Raw genomic sequence first — 22,127 nt, forward strand, 5'->3', positions numbered from 1 at the left:
CAAGAGGGACGCGTATCCATCAAGCCCGAGTGAGACGGGTTCTATTAATGCCATTTGATGCCTTTGACCAGAGGCTTACCAAGCCCTTTATAAACACTAACTCTCACTGCACGCTTGGGAAAGTTACTGATAACATGCTGACTGTCGAGTGTAAGCAAGCGAGCCTTTGCCTTGGTTCACCCCGGGAGATCTGCCTCATCAGCAGCTGGCTGAGGCCCTGGGATCCCTCAGGCTCTCCTCACAGCCCAGACTGCAGGAGGCCCGGAGAAGGAACAAGCAGTGGTTGGTAGACAAGAGAATAGAAAACGTGGAAAGTGGTATTTCTGGTCCAAGTTCTGACTCACACTGGGACCTGAGGCAAATCGCAGATTTCAGCACCTCCATTGAGAAATAAGGGTGATGCCTCTTCCCAGTTTAAAAAATGTTCAAGATGCATGCTCCCTCTCTTTTAGGGCCTCTGCCTGCTTCTTCAAGCCCTGGACTGTGGTCCCCCACCTCACCCCTGCAATACAGTATCCCAGTAAAGAGTAAATGAATTAGCCAGGCCTGAGTTCAAGTTCTAGCTGTGTGACCTTACACTAATTACTCAACGTCCCTGGGCTGCAGTCTCCCCATGTCCCAAATGCACCCAAGTAGTTAGGACTGTTGTGAAAATTAAAGGGGTATTAGGATCCTCATTAGGATTCTGCTTGTACTTTTACACACTTTGTGAACTGCCTCAGACAGTGTCAGGGACACAGTTTCCACGATATGTGACTATTTTTACTGTTAGGGTTGCCCCTGTCTCTTAGTGTAAGACTGGAGTTAGGAGAGCATTGTGCAATCCAGCCAAGATGGCATGGGCCTCGTTGGGAGACGAGGGTGACTCAGAGCCATTTAAGATACAGCCTGTTGGTTAGGCTGCCACTTAACTCTGGGGTGGAGGTTTTGGAGGCCGCCCTTTTGGCTCCTGTTTTGGTCCCACGCAGGGGTACCCCATTGTTTTCATTTCCTAAGGCTGCTGTAACAAAGGGCCACGAAGTGGGTGGCTTCAAACAGCAGAAATGCATTTGCTCACAGTGCTGGAGGCCAGATGAACTGAAGGCTTCCTCTGAGGTTTTCAGGAGGAATGTTCCACGTTTCCCTCCCAGCTTCTGACAGCTGTGGCCATCCTTGGTGGCCTGACTTGCAGACACATTGTTCCATTCTCTGCCTTCCCCCGACATTCTTCCCTGTGTCTGTGTGTCCAAATGTCTTTCCATTAGGACACCCATCATCAGATCAGGACCCACTCTCCTCCAGTATGACATCATCTTAACTTGATTACATCTGCAAAGACCTATTTCGAAATAAGGTCCCTTTAATAGGTACCAGGGGCTAGGACTCCAACATATCTCTTTGGGGACACAATTCAACCTACAATGCCCTTTATGAGGTTTCAGTCACAGCAAAGACAATTCAGTAGCCAACTGTATTGTTTCATTTTCATGAATTTTATTGCACTCACCCTGCTATATGACATCTTTGCTCCGAGTAGTCTGGGAAGGAGGGTCTTGGAGGGTCAGATGATGCAACTTCCTACTTTTAGTGAGTGAGCCAAGTGTTTGAGCTTCAAAGGGGCTCTGAAAATCTGGGTGAGCTTCCAATAGGCTTTGGAGGAGGAGACAGGGGGCTCCCTCAATCAGACCTTCCCAGCAACTCCAGCTGACTGCCTGCTTGCTACTTATCAGGGCTCTAGGGCGTTAAAACTGATACCTTATCATCTGGGAACAGATGTTGTCCCCAAGGCTTCTGAAAGCAACTTATCACATTGGCCAATATTAATATTAAATATACATTTTTACAAAAAATACAATTCAAATGTTTCAAAAGCAGACTTTGAAGAGTATACTCAATGGCAGGTTACTACATTATCCTAAAATATTTATTACCAACGAATGTCAGTCATCTGAATACTCAAATCCTTTTTCCTAATACACAGATCACACCACCATTAAACCATTTCCTTTAGCTCTAGCTCAGCTGGTTACAGCATCATCCTGAAACGCCAAGGTTGTGGGTTCAATCCCTGTCAGGGCACATACAAGAATCAATCAAAGAATGCTTAAATAAGTGGAACAACAAATCTATCTATCTACCTATCTATCTCAAATAAATAAAAACATTTAAAAAATAAAAAATAAATAAAAACATGTCCTTTGACACACTGTTAAGCTTATCAGTGGCCTCTCGGGTGAGCAGAGCATCCTAAAGTTTCTCCACAGAGACACTGGCCTACCTGAGGATTTTCCAGTTTCCCTGGATAGGTAAATCGACCTGATTATAACTGATGGGAAATGGGCATGAGAGAGAAGGAGAAGGAAAAGACAATGTGAACTTTCCAGTTGGGGTACTTAATGGTAATCCTGCCACTTTAACAAAGGGCATATTGGAGGAGGAGCCGGTATAAGTGTGTAGGGCAGTGGTTCTCAATCTTAGCTGCACATTAGAATCACCTGGGAATCTTTTTAAAATCCTGATTTCTGGGCCTCATCCTCTGGAAATTCTGTTTCTTTGTTACTAATGTTGTGGCCCCACTCCATAACAAAGAAACAGAATTTCCGGAGGATGAGGCCAAGAAATCAGGATTTTTAAAAGATTCCCAGGTGATTCTAATGTGCAGCCAAGGTTGAGAACCACTGGTGTAGGGGAAGGGCCAAAATGAGTTCACATGTGAACAGTTGTAGGTAGTTTCACAGTAAACGTTTTTTCCATAAGCAAATTTGCCTCAGGCCTTTTCACTGCATAACTGACTGGCTGTAAAAGATAAAAGAACAGAAAATAAAAGAGGGATATTGTAAACTTTTGGTTTTGAAGTGTGTGAGGGATGACTGCTCACCGAAGAGATTTGCAAATTTCTATGTGATCATTTTCTAGCATAGTGTGCAATCTGGCTTCACACCAGTCTACTCCTTACAGTATAGGCCACTATGAGGACTAAGATTTGCATAACATAAAAAGGGAAGTAATGCAAGAACTTTGTCCACAGAGAAATGAAACCACACTGACAAACTACATTAAGTCTGTCAAATGTAAACCAAATTGGCATCCATCTTTTACGGCAAAATGACCTGACGGCCAATTAGTGATACAGCCCAGGTGTTTGCAGCAAAGGTGTTTACGTTAAACCTGCAGACGTTAGTTTGAGCGAGTTGGGTTTGAAGTGTTTGTGGGACACCCAAGTGGAGATGTCCACAAGGCCAGTGACTGCTGGTGGAGGGTTCCCTGGTGAGAGCTCTACCGTGGACATTGACTTCGGCATCGTGTATGTGTGCTGGTGACTGCGGCCAGAATCAAAGCCTTACGGATACAGTCACTCAGAAAGTGTGCTGAGTGAGAATAACAGAGAAGCTAGGATGGAACTACCTCCCCCCTGCCCCTTCCCTGGCACTAATCCATATGGGAGGAGTGGCCATGAAGAAACCTGAAGGGGAGAGTGAGGGGACTGAGACCAGCTATAGCAGACAAGCCAGGAGTCCCAGATTCCAATGTGACAAAAGATAGAAACAATTTAAAGGAGGAGGAGGATGTCAACGGGATAAACTGCTGCTCCGTGGTCCATCAGGTAAGGACTAAAAAGTATGCCTTGAATTTTAGGAAAGGGAGCCTCAGACTATTTATACTTCGCATTGTACAGTACAGGTTAATTCTTACTTCCCTGTGGGGAAGAACCCTCTGATCTATGGGTTGATTATAAAGTCTGTGAAAGCAGGTCGTATATCTCTTAATACCATCCTTGCATTCTCTGCTATACCTAGGAGAGCTGAGAGGGTGAGGTTGATGTGGACAAATGTCTCCTTGAGAAATGTGAAATAGGTTGGCTCACTCTAAACAGGAAAGTAATAGGCAAAAAGTTGAGGCTGGAAAGGATTATCAGGTCCCAACTCAGCCCAGAACAGCGAAGAAACTTGCATAAGAGCATACGATTATTTAATGGCAGAGCTGGGACTTGAACTTAGAACTCCCAACTTTTGGACCAGTGCTTTTCCCTAATACCATATGGGTGAATGTTTTACTGGCGATATCAGCAATTTCAGGCTGAACTTGTTTCCCCTTGAAGTGGAAATTCACAGCTCTGATTGCTCTTTGCGTCCTGTTACTCTTCAGTCAAGAGAGCAACTTCAATTTTGGCTTATTGTCATGTACACCTTCTTTCAGAGATTGAGAAGCAGGGTTTTGAAAGTGATCCTAGAAGTCCTCCAGGTCCTTCTTGAATACTTCCATCACTGAGCAGCTCATGGTCTCAACAAAGCAGATAAAACTTCTTGGCTACCTTATTGATAATGTTAACTTAGCTCTCAATTAGGCTTAAATGAGAAAGTCTGATAAGACTTATTTTAGGAATGTGGTGAGCAACAATAATCAGATTAAGTGGTAACTAGATGGTCAGAATGGATTTTATTCATGTTGTGATGATGACCAGTGGCCAATATTATTAGATTAAGGTTATCACTCTCAGAGGCCAGGTTGCTTCTCAAGGAGCATATAAATCTTCCATAACCACCTACTCATGGAGATGCTGCTTATTAAGAGCTTGAACGCTGACTAAGAAAACATGGGTAACCATAACAAGTAACTATGGTTGTTCAGTGATTTGTTAACATTAAATGGTGACAGAAATCTTTGCTGGGATTATGGCTAAATCAAAGATGCAAAAGACTTTTGGAGGTATTGAATGCTAAGTCAATGTTTGACTTAATTCTTTTGAGCAAATGATGATTCTCCTTATTTTCATATCTTAGTAGCCTCCTTTTCCATGATAACTCATGTTTTACATTTTCTAACATGCTGAATCTCGACTGTATCTTCTCTACTTTAACATAGATACACACCCGAGTCATTATTATTCCTTTTCTAAAGTTGCTTTGTAAGTTATATAATTAACCAAAAATGTTTCCCTCCATGAAAAAAAATTGCCAATGTTGCTATTCCCTAGGAGACAGACAGCCTGCTATAAAATAATGAATTCAGCATTTTTTTGTTAGTGGGAATGAGATAATTTTATATCACTGTTAATAATGTATAATCTTTCTTTAAAGGCTTCACTTCCAATTCCCTCTTCTCTACCAAATTATCATACAATCTTAGTTTTCCCATGGAAAATTATAAAAATTTTGCTGTTGTTTACACTGTCTCTCAAATTATAGCACACAGGCCACATGTTCTAATTCCCTTACCCATAAAGTAATCGCTACATTTATAGGTAGATCATAATTCATTTCTAGAAATTGTTGTCATAAAGCAAGCTATATTTTCCCAGGAGAGCCATATTATAATTAGGGGGTTAACTTCTGATAAAAAATGCAGTATAAAATAAATAATGGGTATGCGAAAGATGTGCCATAAAGTCAAATATACAAACTATTAACCTTTTCAATTAATTCAAATAGTAGTGTCTATAAATTGATCATAAATGCACTGTGCATATTATATAACAAGCTTCCAATGGGCCATAAAGTACAAAAATAGCACATAAAAATTATAAGTGGCCAAATCAAAGATGTGACCAAAATTAGAAGCAGAAATTCATTTTAAATCATAAATGAACAATATTTCAGTGTGTTTTATTAGATGGTGGAAAGAATTTTCTCTGGGGGAATGATTGTACTACAAAACCCCTAAGATCATTTCAGAGAGTGAGTCCCGGGTTGTGTGAATAGTGCCATTAGCTTTTTTCAAAGCCTTATGGAGACAGTAACATTTGATAAAAGCCAGGACCCAGCCATAGAGTGTCTAATTAGAGGTCCCATGCATAAGGCTGAGACTGAGCGTGCTATGTCCCAAGGGTAATGATGAATTGGAGATAAACCCACACCCGGGTTAAAGGGCGGGGTTGGGGAACTATAAAGAAACTATAAGGAAAAGTGAATCAATCAAAACAAATCTTTCTTGAGAATTCAAAATTATAAGCTTATCTTTATAAATATTCGTTGTCAAAATTATAATACGTGGTGATTCCTCAAACCTTAAGGCAGGAGGATATGAAAGGGGCTTCAGGATGAATTGGTGCTGCAGGAATATGGCAAAAGAAATAGAAATCCTCTCTGGAAGAAACCATCTTCAACACAGGCCTCAAAGAATTCTCAAAGATAAAGTTTTATATAATATGAAAATCAGTCAAGATTTACAAATCAGTCAAAAATTACAAAATAACAAGTAAATAGAGCACAATAAATGCAAGCTAGCAGGAATAACAGGTAGTACAAGCATCCCGGCTAGTGTTGCTCAGTGATTGAGTGTTGACCTCTGAACCAAAAGGTCAGGGTCTGATTCCTGATCAGGGAATATGCTAAAGTTGCTTAGTAAGTTACATAATTAATCAAAATTTTTCTTTTTTAAAAAAATATTTTTATTGATTTTAGAGAGGAAGGGAAAGGGAGAGGGAGAAGGAGAGAGAGAGAGAGAGAGAGAGAGAGAGAGAGAGAGAGAGAGAGGGAAACATCAATGATGAGAGAGAATTAGTGATCAGATTGATCGGCTGTCTCCTGCACACCCCAACTGGGGATCGAGCCCACAGCCCGGGCATGTGCCCTGACCAGGAATCGAACTGTGATCTCCTTGTTCATAGCCTTAGGTCAATGCTCAACCACTGAGCCACTGCGGCTCAGGCCCCAAATTTTTCAATCTCGATTCTCAGGAGGGGGTGTGCAGGAGGAAGCTGATCAATGATTCTCATCATTGATGTTTCTGTCTCTCTCCCTCTCCCTTCTTCTCTCTTTAAAAATCAATCAAATATATTTTTTAAAAAACAAAACAAAACAGATAGTACAAGCAGATATAAAAAGTATTTCAGATGTTAGAATGGTCAGATACAGAAAATAAATATGCTGAATGTTTAAAGAAATAACAGAATAGACTGAAAACATGCACAAAGAGTAACAACTTTAAAATAAAAAAGAACCAATAGAACTTTTTTTAAAAATATATTTTATTGATTTTTTACAGAGAGGAAGGGAGAGAGATAGAGAGTTAGAAACATTGATGAGAGAGAAACATCGATCAGCTGCCTCCTGCACATCTCCTACTGGGGATGTGCCCGCAACCCAGGTACATGCCCTTGACTGGAATCAAACCTGGGACCTTTCAGTCTGCAGGCTGACGCTCTATCCACTGAGCCAAACCGGTTTCAGCCAATAGAACTTTAGAAATTAAAGTCCTCAAAATTAAAAACATAAAGTTTCATAGCAGAGTAAACACAACTGAAGAGGGAATTATGAACTTGAAGACAGATTAGAAGAAATGATCTAGAATGAAGCAGAGAGAAATAAAGAGACTGAAAATATTTTAAAAGAAGTTAAGATACGTGGAAGCTAAAGTAAGAAGTTCTAACATATATCTCATCCGAGTTCCAGAAAGGGGTGTGTGTGTGAAAAAAAAAAAAAGGGTGGCCAGAGGAAATACATAAAAAGATAATACCTGAAAATCTTCCATTGCAGCTTGCTTTTCAGAGAGGGGGAAAGAGGAGCAGCCCAAGGTGGAAGCCACAGTCTTTTTGTAACCTAGTTGCAAAAGTGACATCCTATCAGTTTTGCAGTAGTCTACCATTAGAAGCAAGTCATTAAGTTCAGTCCATTACATGAAGGTGTGACAGTTATGCCCAGATTTCAGGATCCCCAAAAGACCACCAGGGAGCCAGCCGAGTCTGATGCAAAAGCAAAGAGTCTTTATTCGAGCTAGCTCGGCTCCCCGACCACACTCACCAATGCAGCGGCGAGCGGCAGAGAGAGGCTGAACTCTGTGGGGAGAGGGGTTTTATAGGAAGGTTGGAGTAAGGGGAGGAGAAAGGACTGTGGGCCCTGCTGATTGGCCAGGCGCAAGTTGGTGTCTTGTTACACAGGATGTGGTCATATCTATGGCGTGCACTTCCCTTGATTGTCATTGGTTAGTTTAAAGAAATCCTGGGTGTGGCTAGCAGAGGCTTGGGTGTCCGGGAAGAAGCTTCTTGCCGAGCACATGGCTGCCCAAAAATGGAGGATCCAGGGTAAGATGGAGGGCGTAGCCCTTACCCTGGGGCAAGATGGAGGGCGTAGCCCTCGCCCTTTCAGTGACTCTGAGGAGGTGGGGAACAGTGAAGGCCATCTTAGAGGCTGCCTTCATTAGTCATCAATGATATGCAAATTAACACCAAAATGAGATACCACATCTGTTAGAATAGCTAAAATAAAAAGATAATACCAATGTTGACAAAAATGTGGGGCAACTGGAATTACTGGTGGGAATATAAGATGGTATTAACATTTATTAACATTTATAAAACAAAGCAAAGAAACAAGCACAAACAACAAAAATAAAATAAAGTAACTGGCAAGGCCAGCAATATATAGAAAGGCCTTGACTGATGCTGCAAAGGGACGGGAGCCTGCCTGCTGTCCTGAGAGGCTGCTCTCTGCAGATAAGGCTGTTAGTCAGTGTGGTCTCTCCCTCCCTGCCCCCCTTTCCGGTGAGGACAGTTAGCATTACTCATTTAGAAGAAAGCCTCTCCTCAGAATTTCATCTTTCAGTAGGAGCTGGGATAAAAGCAGTTTAGCAGAGGGGACTTGGGGCATAAGAACTCAGCAAGAAGCAGAGATTTCTGATGAGGCGTGTTTGCTAGAAACTTTGCAGATGCTTTTTGGGGGGCAAGCCTTATTCTGTATGGTGGGTAGAAGTCTGCGTTTTCCACTTCTCTGCCCCTCTGTGGCCCATTTTACTCCCAATAACCACCTCTTCTAAATTGGCTTTGCCCTGAGGAGTTGGAGGTGCAACATTTCACAAAATCATGGCCCTAACACACTTAGGTTTTGAAATGAGACTTGTGAAATATTCAGTGTCAATGACGTCTCCCAAGCTGCCAGTCAGCTGCATTATCCAGGTGGTAAAACCTCAGCTTTCATGGTTAGCCAAATTCCCGGGATCTCATATCCACTGTCTCCTGAAATGTCCTTAAAAATGAAACAGCCACTCAATCCCCCAGAGCCGAGTTGGCAGCTCAGTGGCATGCTCAGTTTTTCCAACTGTAAGTCTCACTCTCCAAGTTCTGCTTACTTGTGAAAACCCACTGAAAACTCAGTTCCCGTGCAATTGGTTCCCCAGCAGAGAACATTGCTTCACTTGACTTCTTCACACCATGTAATCGAACTTTCTGGTTGAGAAGTTGCACCTCAGACATTTAGCCCTGGTGTTCACAGTCAATAAATGGATAAATTAAAGAGCTCCCTGACAGCTGTGGTTTCTGAGAATAAGAATCATGTTGCCTCAGTCATCTGACTTCATTTCCATCCTCTCCCTTTTAAGGTTGAGGTGAATTTGGTGAGTGGATCATTTCTATTTTTTTTCTATTAGAATTTGTAAATTTGTAACTAAAAAGTTAATAACCCAGAATGATTCCACCATAGTAGCAATTTCCATACTTAGAGAAATTAGAATCCAACTGAAATAGGGTGGTTGCTCATGCTCAGCTCTTCTTTGTTGTTATTTATTTATTTATTTTGTGGTAAAATATAAGGTAACAAAATTTACCATTTCAGTTTTTTTAAAGTGTATAATTTGGGGGCATCATATATTTACAGTGGTTTGCAACCATCACCAGTATCTATTTCCAGAATGTTTTTATCATTCCAGACAGAAACTCTATAGCCATTAAGCAATAACCCCCCCCTTCCCCCTCCTTTCAGTCCCTGGTAACCAGTATTCTACTTTCTGTCTCTATGAATTTGACTGTTCTACATACCGCATATAGGTGGAATAATATTTACCCTTTTGTGTCTGGCTTATTTCACTGACCATAATATCTTTAAGGTTCATTTATGTTGTAGCTTGTGTCAGGATTTCATTTCTTTTTATGACGAATAATATTCCAGTGTACATATATATTACATTTTGTTTATCCATTCATCTATTGATGGACATTTGGTTTTTTTTCTACTCTCTGCTTTGTGCTCTTGTGAATAATGCTGCTGTGAACATTGGTATTCACAGGTCATCTATTTGAGTTTAAGCTGTCAAGTCTTTTTAGGTGTGAAAGTGCTGGATCATATGGTGATTCTATGTTTAATCTTTTGAGGAACCAGCCCCAAATTTTAAAAGGATTTTAAAGGATTGGGAAGGACCCATTAGGTGTTTTTTTTTTTAAAGATCATACTCATTAAGAAGGTTTGGTTACCATATATTTTGTTTTACATGTACTTCTTCCTACCTCAAAATGCATCTTAAGACCTTCTAGAGAGCAGAAAGTTTACTTAATTCATTTTCGGATTCCAACTGACTAGCAGTGCCTGATACATGATCGACATTAAAAAAAATACTAGATGTTTATACATCAAATTTGAAAATGAGACTATTTCAGAGACTCAAAGCAAAAGAATAGATGGCAAGTAACTTCATGTTCTGAAGTGAGATGCTGGATCGCCTTTGTAGGACTTGCAAATGAGCTTTCTATGGGCCTGTGTAAAAAGGGATTGGGGATGAAGATGGTAGGATAATTCCTTTGTTAAGGTGTTGATGTGCTACTGAGGTGGCACTATAGGGAGAATGCTGGGCTTCTGCTGATAAAAATGCAGAGGTACCCTTTAGACTAAATATAGGCCACTCTGAGGGCAGCTCACCCAAGATGGCATCTACCAGGAAGGAGCTGGAGGTGCTCTTCTGAATGCAAAAGCTGATCGGAATGTCCTAGGAAGATAGTTGGAGGGGAGCCTTTGCCTTTTCAGTCAAGAGACATGCAGGTGGGTATTTTGTGAGAGGTTCCCATGAGAGGAAGTGAGCAAGAGGCTCACCCATATACACAGAACACTTGAGCAGACCTTGGCAGTGGCAGCCAAGTAAGCTTTTCCAGGGCTCCTCTTTCTCCCTAATCCCTTGGCTCCAAGTCCCACCTTCAAGCTACAGCCGTGAAGGATTCAGACATGTAGGCTGCCCAGGTAGGGTAGAGGAAGGGAAAGGCAGGGGAACTGGCAAGAGTCAATGGGGCCAGCCCTCCTCCCTGTAGGTTCCCAGCCAGGAGCAAAGCTAATTTGTGCAGGCAGGAATTTTCAATGAAGTTCATAGTTTTATTATTACACATGAGAGGAATTTTAGCTACTGAATGGAGGCTGTCCTTGGTTCTAAAAGTGACCAGAGAATTTTTTCTAATCAGTGGATGCCTGACACAGATATGGGAGCTAGCCAGGAATTTGTTCAAGAGGGTGCAGGGCAGAAATAGCTCAAACACTAAAGGGAAGCAATAGAGTTGTGTTCTGCTTACATCCTATTGAGTTACTCTTTTTCAAGGCTTAATTTAAAGTGCAATAAAATAAGTTTTTGTTTTAAGAAAATTATCTATCATAAGTTTACTTGGGCTAACAAAAATGTTAACTTTATTTGCTTCCAATTATTACTTGACTGAGTGTGAAAACACTGCATATTTTATTAAAGTAAGAATACTTTCGGCTATCTATCATTCAGTACCTATTTTAGTAATAGTGTTTGCTTTCCTTGTGGGAAATTATTTCTCCCCCATTTAATATAGCTTTGTGAGACTGTTACTCAAGATGGTTGGTGAGATTGTTACTCAAGGTGTCCTGTCTTGCCTTAGCTCAGGGATGGCATCATGGCCCAAGTTATCCTGGAATTTAAATTTTGAGCAGAATGAGAAAAAGACTGAGAATACTTTGTGGCTATAGTTTCCAGAGGCAGCACCCCAATAAGCTCTAAGACCTCCTCCCCTCCCCCAGATCTAAGTTCCTAGACTTAGCTCTCCCGTATCTGATCTACTAGGTACCTTGCCAACACATTGCCCTAATCACAGTTTCCATTTCTTATAACCAAAGGAACCTGATTTGTTCTGATGGGAGGTTGGTATATATTTATTTATGTCATTGGTTAATACAAACAACAAAATAAATTTTTGTTTATATATGCAATTTGGTTGGGAGATACTTTCAAAATGGAAATTGATGGGTATAGCTGCTATAAATGGTAAGTGGGATTGTGGCAGGCACTGGAGAAATAAGACTGATGTGTCCCTGGTCCCATGAGGCTTATAGTGTAATGGGGCATGCACAGTCATAATTAGCACTTATTTTGTTGAATATTAATTGACTATGGTTGGAAAACAAACAGGTGTTATGGGAACACATAGAAAGGTAGGGAGGGCTTTCTGGATAAGAAGTAGAAGTCACTGGGCAGGGTGGAGAGGGGCTGATAATAGTGGTTATGATGGGCAAGAAGTAATTTTCTGGTAGAGAGAAAGGTAGCCAAACTGTGGTAGACCAAAAAGTGCCCACTGCCTTCAAAGACTTGAAGGAAGACCTCTGTTGCTTGGCTTTGGAAACTCCTAAGCCAAGAGACTGACTGTTGACATTGGGTAAGAGGATGGCAGATGGACAATGCCTTACCTCGGAGAATGAATCTCTCTGTGGAACTAAGCACATGTATCATCTCTTCAGACCTGGTGCAGGGGATTTTAGAAGCCTGGGCAAGCTAGTGAGAATCTATCTCTATATATAAAACCCTAATATGCAAATAGACTGAACTGTGGAACAACCGAATAACTGGTCGCTATGACATGGGCTGACCACCAGGGGGAGATGCTCATGGAGCATGGTGGGCATTGGCCATGGCAGGATGGTAGAGCAGGTGAGTGGGGGTGCCAGACCAAGGTGGGGCACCGGTCGCTGTCATCCCGGTGAGCCTCTGGTTGTTACTGAAAATTCTTTGCTCCCATGTGCTGCGGTCCCACTGAGCACTTGCACCTGCTGCCAGTGCCAGAGCTGCTGCTCGCACCTGCTGCCGGCGCTGATCCCGATCATTCGGTGCAGTCAGTGGGTGTGAGGGGCGGCTGCCATCCCTGATTGCCTCTGAGGGCTTCTCCACCTCCCCCTGCTCCTGAGGGACAATCGGGGCAGCAGCTGCTACTCACACCCACTGACAGTGATGTTCCACTCTTACCTGCTGCTGGCGCCAGCCCCAATCACTCCACACCATCAGTAGGTGCAAGCAGGGCTGGTACCATCAGCATGTGGGAGTGGGACTGCTGGCAGAGAGAAGACTAGGGGCTGTGGCGGGAGGGGCCGGGCGGGGCATGGAGGATGGGCTGAGACCCACCCCGGTGCCCACTATAGCCTCATGGCCCACAGTTCCTTTCAAGGTGCATGAATTCTTGCACTGGGCCCCTAGTAAGAACATATTCCTTTGTGAGTTGGGCTGGAGGGAATACTTCAAAGACCTGTATTCACTGACTTTTTAACCTACACTTAAAAGTGGTTTTGCCAGACTGAATATAATCAGAAGCAGAAACCACTACAATTATCCTCGGAGTAATAGATTCAGCCCTTTTGTTTCAATTCAGTAAGTTTGAAGAAGAGCAGAATAATAATCAGTTTGAGGAGATGATGCATGTGCATAGTTGCACAGATAAAAAATGGCAGATCTGGGACCCTAGGTAACTATCTGGTTATTGTACTCACTGTCCTGCCCAGTGAGGGAACAACACATAAAAGGAAGGAACAAATGACATCATGCTTCCCAAACTTCTCGCCTCTACAGATTCCCTTGGAAAATCCAAGAGTTGAAAAACTCAAAGTGGGGAACACTGAACAAGGTGTGTCTTACAAATATTGAGGCTCTACAGTTTATTTTAGGGATGCCACGTAGAACTAATAAAATGGAAGATCTGAATGTTTTGAGGCAAACTGACCAGTTTCCACAAACACTTATTGAGTGCTGCCATGTGACCAGCACTGTAGTTCCTTTAATTCTCTTAGACAAATTACTTACTGTATGATGATATGAATTGTCCTTAAGTAAAAGACATATATTATTGTCAGCCTACATTATCATGCATGTCATAAGCTAATGATTAATAACATGGCATAAACCTCTATTGTACCATTAGAAGAACTCAAGAGGAGGAAAAATAAATTTTTATTGGACAGGGGTTCGATGGGCCTCATTTTATTTAATTTTCTCTACAACCTTGAAAAGTATACATTAATGGCCCATTCTGCAGAGATAGAAACTGATAAACCGAGGCAAGGTTAGAACTCACCTACACTTGTATAACCAATAAAAGCAGGGCTGGATTAGGAGCCTGTGTCTCTGGTCTCCAGTGCCCATTATTTCCCGCTGTACCACACTGTGGCTTAGTGCTTCCCACAGAAGCATTCCCACCCCGCATCTCATCAGACCCTTACTGTGCTTCCCCAGTGCTTCTAAACAGACCGGTGATGCCATTTAAACAAGTGATGAGCATATAGGTTAGAGAGGCCTCTTTTGTATATTTCTTTTATTTGTCTGTCCTAGATGAAACTGGCCAGATTTTGGTCTGAATTATCACAGGAGAGACAGGCTTTTTGTGTGCCCATGAGTCTTTTGCTCCGTTGAGTCACACGCTGTGACCCTAAAAAGTCAGAGTCGACAGTAATCATTGGCTGTAATTGAAGAAGAAAGACTAATACTTGCTGGGTGATAACTATGGTGCTGTACGGGTATTTAGGTGATATAGCCTCCACTGCGATGATCCCTATTTTTTAACACTTCTGGGCCACCCTTCTTCCTACTCATCTCAAGTGTGTTACAGATTCTGACAGCTGTCAGCCCCATAGCACTAGGATGTTGCTAGAATATAGCACATATCCATTAGTTGTTTTTTCTTAATTGAGTGCCTGAGTGCCACAAACTATGATAGTGACTTCCTTGGACACTTAAGCTTCACTGAATTCCCAGGCAGTTATTATTATCCTTATTTTCAGGTGAGAGAATGAAGTTCAAGAAGATGAAAAAACTTCTTTACTTTCCCACAGTTAGCAAATGGCGCATTTGAGTTTCCCAGGCACTCCCCAGATTCCACTCACTGCTCTGCCTAAGAAGGGGTGAAAGAATGCATCCAGATCTAGAAAGTCCAAAGGAATTGGTTATCAATGGGCGAGTCCTGAAAAGATGGTTGCTATCGACTGAATGTGTCTCCCCAAAATGTATATATTGAAATACTCGTATTTGGAGGTTGGGCCTTTGGGGGTGATTAGGTCGTGAGGGTAGAGCTTTCATGAATGGGATTAATGCCCTTATATAGGAGACCCCAGACAGCTCTTTCACTCTTTTGTTCATGTGAGGACACAGTGAGAAGATGTACATCTGCAGACCAGGAAGCAGGCTCTCACCAGACACTCAATGTGCTTGCTGGTTCCTTGGTCTTGGATTTCAGCCACTCAGTCTATGGTATTTTTGTTATAGCAGCTAAAATGGACTAAGATGTGATAAATATTAGTTGAACATAAACATAATTTTCTGTTATTTTTGGCCCAGTCCCAAGCAGACCTCTGAGTCCCATTTCCAAAGGGACTGGTCACCTTTTTATGTCCCTGGACTGCTGCCTAGCCTCCACTCCTCCCAGAGTCCTCTCCTCCCATATGTTAGATGGCCCTTTGTATTCTCAGAAGAGGCGCTCCTATGGAGACTTCGGGGTTGTCAGCCTTGGTGTTTTAGTAAGAAGACGCAGAAGGAATAATGCCACATATAAATAGGCTTGAGTTTTGTTCATAGCTTTGCCTAAGATTTAAGTGTAATGCCCAGAGCTTTAAGCAACATGAAAACCATCTTTGGATTCCTGGGCATTTTCACTGATAGCATTCGAGAAATCCACCTGGCTTGTAATGGGTTTGTGAGTGGCAGTGAAACAGAACTGGGGAGTGTGGTGGAGGAGTCAGCAACAAGCACAGCTTTTTATTTTCCCCTGCAAGTGCTAAGCTGCGGGGTCTTGTTTTCTTTAGAAACACAGAGTTCAAGCCATGGATCTTAATAAGAGAATTAAGTAGTTTTGGTCACATAATCTTCATGCTCTATTTTATCTAAACCTTGAGCACATTTTACAGAAAAGCCAGAACCCACAACTGTATTTACTGAGCAGATTCCATGGCCAGACGTTCATACCAGGAGTCAGTGGAGAACACCAATTTCTTTTCTCCTGTCGGGAAGAGGAAAGAAAGACTTAGAAAATGGCCTGCCAGCAGAAACGCACTTTGGTTACTTATAACCAAAAGATAGGTTTTTGCCATTCTTTATGCCTGAGTTCTGGAAGCAGCCAATCTCTGTGTACCAGAGGTCCCATGGCCCAGGGTAGCTGATCAGGTAAGTTGCCTCAGTGTCTTCAGTTGTCACTGTCATACAGCTGCTGTTTCTGGCATGCTTTTTTCTTGCACTCATTCTTATCAGAAGGATTCATGACATAATTCGTGGAAAGTTCTTAAAGCTTCTCCAGAAAAATATCCCACTGAAATGAATTAGAATACAGTCTAAGACTTAAAATGGTCCAGATCCTTTCAATTTCTAGGTTGCTTCTCCCTGATATGGGTTCCTTTAAGAGCTATATAAATTCTTTCATAGTGCAGAGATGCTGTCAGGATACTTAATAAAACAGGAAATGCATCCATTTACTCAGTCAGTCACTTAGTCAACAAACATTTCTTGAACACTCATTATATGCCAGAAATTATTTTAGCCATGGGTGCTATAAAGAGTTCTAAGGTGATTCCTGAGATCAAAAATTGTCCCGTGGTAGAGTGTTTTGGTGTGAAGTGTTGCATTATTCTCAAACATCGTGGGGAAGTAGATTTCATCATTAGCTCCATTTTACTGATAAAGAAACTGAAGCTCAGGGAAGTCAAATGCTGTGCCTGAGGACTTATATGTAAAACCTACCCTCCAAATTTCATTCTATTTCCAATAGATTATGCTGTATTCTCACTTTATATGAACTGTAGTTACTGTGTTTTACTCAAAATAGACCAACCAAAGTCAATACACAGACCAGACCCTTGGCATTTGAAGATTTAACTTTCTTGGCATTGACTATTTGCTCGACTATTCTTGGGTACCATTAATGAATGACCTGGAAGAGCCATGACTTAGGGAATTAAATTGCTGAGACATGATCTGAATCTCTTATCTTAGAGACTGGGGTGTGGGGATAGCCTCTCACATTCAGAGTAGCTTACCAAGCATCTGCATCTCAATGTGACTCTGTTTCTTTATGTATTTTACATGGAAATGCTACAATGGCCTGCCAGTTATCAAAAGTACTCATGGATATTGGAACTTCAAGAGAAAGTCTCAGGAATTGTCCATCATAAATGTCAATACATTAAAAATTGCTAATATGGGAATGAACAGCTTCAGTTTGAGGCTTTGGAGATGGAATGAGGCAGAGGGCTTTGGTTGGGTCTTTTTTGGTGGGAACTTGAGCAGTCATGCCCCATCGTTCAAAACCTTTAAAGAGATTCCTCAGGGCCCTGCAGGCTTCCACATTTCCCAGTAGGTATTTCTTCCTAACTCAAAAAAGGTTAGCTGGAGTATACCTCGTGTCTGAGTTCATTCAGGCTACTTTAACAAAATATCATGGACTGGGTGGCTTATAAACAATAGAAATTTATTTTTCACAATTCTGAAAGCTGGAAGTCCAAGATCAAGGTGCCAATGTGATTATGTTCTGGTGATTTCTTTCTGAGAGCCTTCTACCTAATTCATAGCTGGCACCTTGTCCCTATGTCCTCACATGGTGGAAGGGTCCAGAGATCTCTCTCTGGAGCCTTTTTTACAAGGGCACTAATCTTATTCATGAGGGCACCATCCTTGCTTCATAACCTAGGTACCTCCCAAAGCTCCTACCACTTACCACCATCATTTTTGGGTTAGGATTTCAACATATGAAATTTTTTGGGGGGGAGGGGATCACAAATATTGAAACAGGCATGTGGGTATTGCAGGGAATAGTTGTATGTAGCCTTGGAGATTGTACTGTTCTATCTACCATGAGATTCGTAGAATGAGTAGGCGTTTTTCAGATCTGCTGCATATACATATACTTTGTGCTCCTTATCTCCGATGGGAGCCTAACCCAGAGCAGTCCTTGACCCAAAGGCTTCATTAAACATTCCATGTTCATAAAATGCCCATTTGGAGGAATTTTTATGTGAATGAAGCACTCCAATTAATGGATTTCAAAATATATTTAAAATTTGAAATATGTATTAGTAAAATAAAACTCTATTTGTTAAAGGCTATTTTAAAAGAGTAGAAAAAAGGATGAATGGGGTTTGCAGCATCAGAATCACAAAGCAGAATTTAAGATAGTGGATTTAGAGCAGAGCTGCAATCTATAATAATAAAAGTGCAATATGCTAATTAGACTAGACAGCCGAACGACCTTCCGGACATTCTTCCCGATGACCTTCCAGACAAAGCCTGGGCTGCGAGGGCCAAGGCAAGCCGCCGCCACAGTGGGGGCCGAGCCCCTTGCATGAATTTCATACATTGGGCCTCTAGTAGCTTAATAACCAACACAATTATTTCCAAAGCCGATTCCAATGAGTGGAACTCATGGCCCTACAATATGACAGCACCATATGTTCTGCTACAGGACTAGTTTTTTGGGGGAAAAAATTTCATTTTTTACCATTAATCACTTGAAACATCAAGTTAAGATTCTGTGAAAATATCCTTATTGACCACATGCTAATTTTCTTGTAATTATGGAGTTTTATTTAACCAAATATTTACATTTGATCTTTCTTGGTTGCAAATAAAGATAGTTTATTTATCTCAAAACTGCTTGCTTTGCCATTTATTCCTATTATGTAAGCATTTGAGAATGTTTTTTCAGAGGTCAAGAGAAAATCTGTTATATCCTGGAATGAATTGGAGGCTGAATAACTTCTGTTCAGCTCCTTCTTTGTCCAAGAGAAGAAAAACCAGAGTTGACCTAGACAAGATGAAATTAAGAAGAAATAAAACAAAACACACCTTAGTTTTATATGGAACTGGCCTCATCCTCAACACATTATAGAGCTTCAAAGCTAGGCCTCAGTGTTATCAGACATTCTTTAAGAGCAAAGAAAAATGCTGCATCTAAAAATGTAAACACCTAAATACTAATCAAAGCTTTACTGCAATCCTGCAGAAATGCATAATGAGATTTATGCTATCAGTCACTGTAATTTAGACCACTATAATGTGATTCTGGCTTAATGTGTACTTCTCAATAACTTGGGGCCTGGAGCAGGTATTATCCTCTTCAAAAAACAACTTGAATGTTGGAGAGGATGTGGAGAAAAGGGAACCCGTATACATTGTTGGTAGGATTGTAAATTGGTGAAGCCACTATGGAAAAGAGTACGGAGGTTTCTCCAAATACTAAGAATAGAGCATCCATATGATCTAGTTACTCCACTTCTGGATATTTATCCAAAGAATATGAAAACACTAGTTTGAAAAGATATAGGCAACTCTATGTTCATTGCAGCATTATTTACAACTAGAGGTTTGGTGCACGAAATTCATGCACTTGAGGGTTGGGGGTCCCTCAGCCTTGCATGTGCTCTCTCGCAGTCTGGGACCTCTTGGGGGATGTCTGACTGATGGCTTAGGCCTGCTCCCTGTAGGCCTAAGCCATCAGTTGGACATTCTTAGCATTGCTGCTGAGGCAGGAGAGGCTCCTGCCACTGCCGCTGCACTCACCAGCTGTGAGCCCAGCTTCTGGCTGAGTGGCATTCCCCCTATGAGAGCACACTGACCACCATTAAGCGTCTTCCCCCTGGTGGTCAGTGCGTGTCATAGCGACTGGTAGTTCTGCCATTCAGTATATTAGCCTTTTATTATATAGGATAGCCAGAATATGGAAACAACTTATGTGTCCATCGACCAATGAATGGATGAAGAAGATGCAGTGTATATAGAATGGAATACTACTCAGCCATAAAAATGATGACAGTATGCCATTTGCTGTAACATGAATGGAACTTGAGCGCATTATGCTAAGTGAAATAAATCGGATGGAAAAAAGACAAAAATTATATGATTTCACTTGTATGTGGAATATAAAACAAAGAAACAAACAAACAAAACAAAAACAAACTATTAAATATGGACTGGTGGTTACCAGAGGGGAAGGGTGGAGGGAGGGCAAAATGGGTAAGGGTGTCAAATACATGATGACAGATGGAAACTACACTTTTGGTGGTGAGTATGCTAGTATACAGATGTTGAGTTATTAAGTTGTATACCCCAAATTACATGATGTTATAAACCAATGTTATCCCCTTCCTCCCCCCCCCCCCCAAAGAAAACAACAACAAAAGACAACCAAGTTTTCCCATGCAGCCCTCGTTGGGCTAGCACGAGTAGGGCTGCATTGGAATTGAGGCAGATAAGGGGCTGAGTTCCTTTCTTCTCTACCCCCACCCATTGTTCAAAGGAATGATATTTCCAACTGCAGGTGGTCTTAAAGAGTGGCAATTTAGTACAAAATCATCTAATCTGGGAAGGCAAATTTTTTGAACTTGAGAGTTTCACTCTGATTCCAGTAGAAAGATCTCTGGTAACAGAAAATTAGTTAAGTGTCAGTTCTCGGTAACAGAATGTATTTACTGCCATTTCTTTCGAGATAATAAAATACCACTTAAATTACCCTCTCTTCCTGGAAAATCTGAGCAGAAAGCAAACTCTGAGATTCCTATCATTCTGCAGAGCCTGAAACTATATCTAGTAATCACTTCAAGTCTCAGTGGGGAGGAACCACAGGTAGGGAGCTATTTGGGATTTATAGTGCCACTTACTTCTACAAGCAAAACCAGAGTCATAAAATGCGAGAGGAAAGAGTTCTTGAGCCCCCCCTCCCCCTAGGGTAAGTAAGGGAATACACTTTGAATTCTGATTTTTGTTATCCTAGACAAAACAATGCACTTTAGCCCATTCATTGCTGGAAGACCGAGCTTCAGCCTTTCTCTGAGGCTGTTTTTCAACTCTCTGCCTCTTTGTCGCCACTGAGCTCAGACAGGTCTGGTGTTTGCTCTCCCTGACTCAGTTTCCTCACCTCTGGAGTGGACCTAATCATATCTGCCAGGTTCTTCTAGCATCCACATAGGAGACAGTAATAAGAGGTGTCATCTCCGGGCTCTGAAGTTCTGTAACAATGGCCAGGAATCACTGATGACAGAGAAATCAAAAGCAAAATGTAACATTTTCTCAACTTTTTCATGCTAAAATTTGTCCAGGTTATACCCTGTTTCTGTTTCTATGTCATTAGTCTCCCTCTCTTCTTCAGGACATTTCACCTGGGGTAGCAAAGGCGGGTGGTGACAGGGAGACAGACATGGACATTGAATCAGCAATATCTGAGCTTTTCTAGGTGAACTTGGCAGTGACTCAGCAAGGCAGCCAGAGAAACCTCACTGGCTTACACCTGTTAGAGAAGCGGCCAGTCTGAGGCAGTGGGAAGTTTCCAATGCGAGGCTCTTTGCAAACCATTCTAAATGGAAAAAGATCTCTGTTCCCTTGCCTCTCTCCCATCCTTTCCCTGCTTAACTGGCAAAGAAGAGCTCTCCTCCTGGTCCTGGAGTCCTTCCTCTTTCTCTTCCTTTTGCTCCTTTTCTTCCTATCAAACACACTCTCTTCCTAACATAAAAATAATCATTCAATGAAACTTGTTACCCCTTCAAGATGACTGTACTGCTGTCCTTCCCCTCACACCACACAGAGGCAAAGCACGTCGGGAAAAGCACAGGCTGGAGTTGGGTTCAAATCTTCACTTTCTCTTTAGCTGTGTGTCTGCGGAAGTGGTTCACCCTCCCTGCCCTCAGCTAAAACAGAAACAAAAAAATAATGATGATGCCCTAGCTGGTTTGGCTCAGTGGTTGGAGTGTTGGCCTGCAGACTGAAGTGTCTCAGTTTGATTCCAGTCAAGGACACGTACCTGGGTTGCAAGCTCGATCCCTGGCCCTGACGGGCCCTCCTGTGGGAGGCAACTAATCAATGTGTCTCTCTCACATTGATGTTTCTCATAAAGAAATAAATAAATAAATAAATAAATAAATAAATAAATAAATAAATGGAAAAATATATCCTGAGCTGAGGATTAACAAAACAAATAGTGATGATAATGCCTGTAGAAGTTATGAGGCTGAAATGACATCATGAATTTAAGGGCCCAGCGTAAGACCACGGTTTCCTCCTTCCATGAATACATTAGCTGGAAAAGTGGCTGGAACCTGCCACCTCCCCTCCCCGACTCTCACCTTACTTGTCACGCTCTGGAGGGACTTCCATTTTTGCTGACCTTGTGCCCATGTAAGAAGGGTAAATAGCGCCTCTGCCTAGAAATC

This window comes from Myotis myotis, unplaced genomic scaffold (genome assembly GCF_014108235.1).
Source record: "Myotis myotis isolate mMyoMyo1 unplaced genomic scaffold, mMyoMyo1.p scaffold_m19_p_9, whole genome shotgun sequence".
Lineage (NCBI taxonomy): Eukaryota > Metazoa > Chordata > Mammalia > Chiroptera > Vespertilionidae > Myotis > Myotis myotis.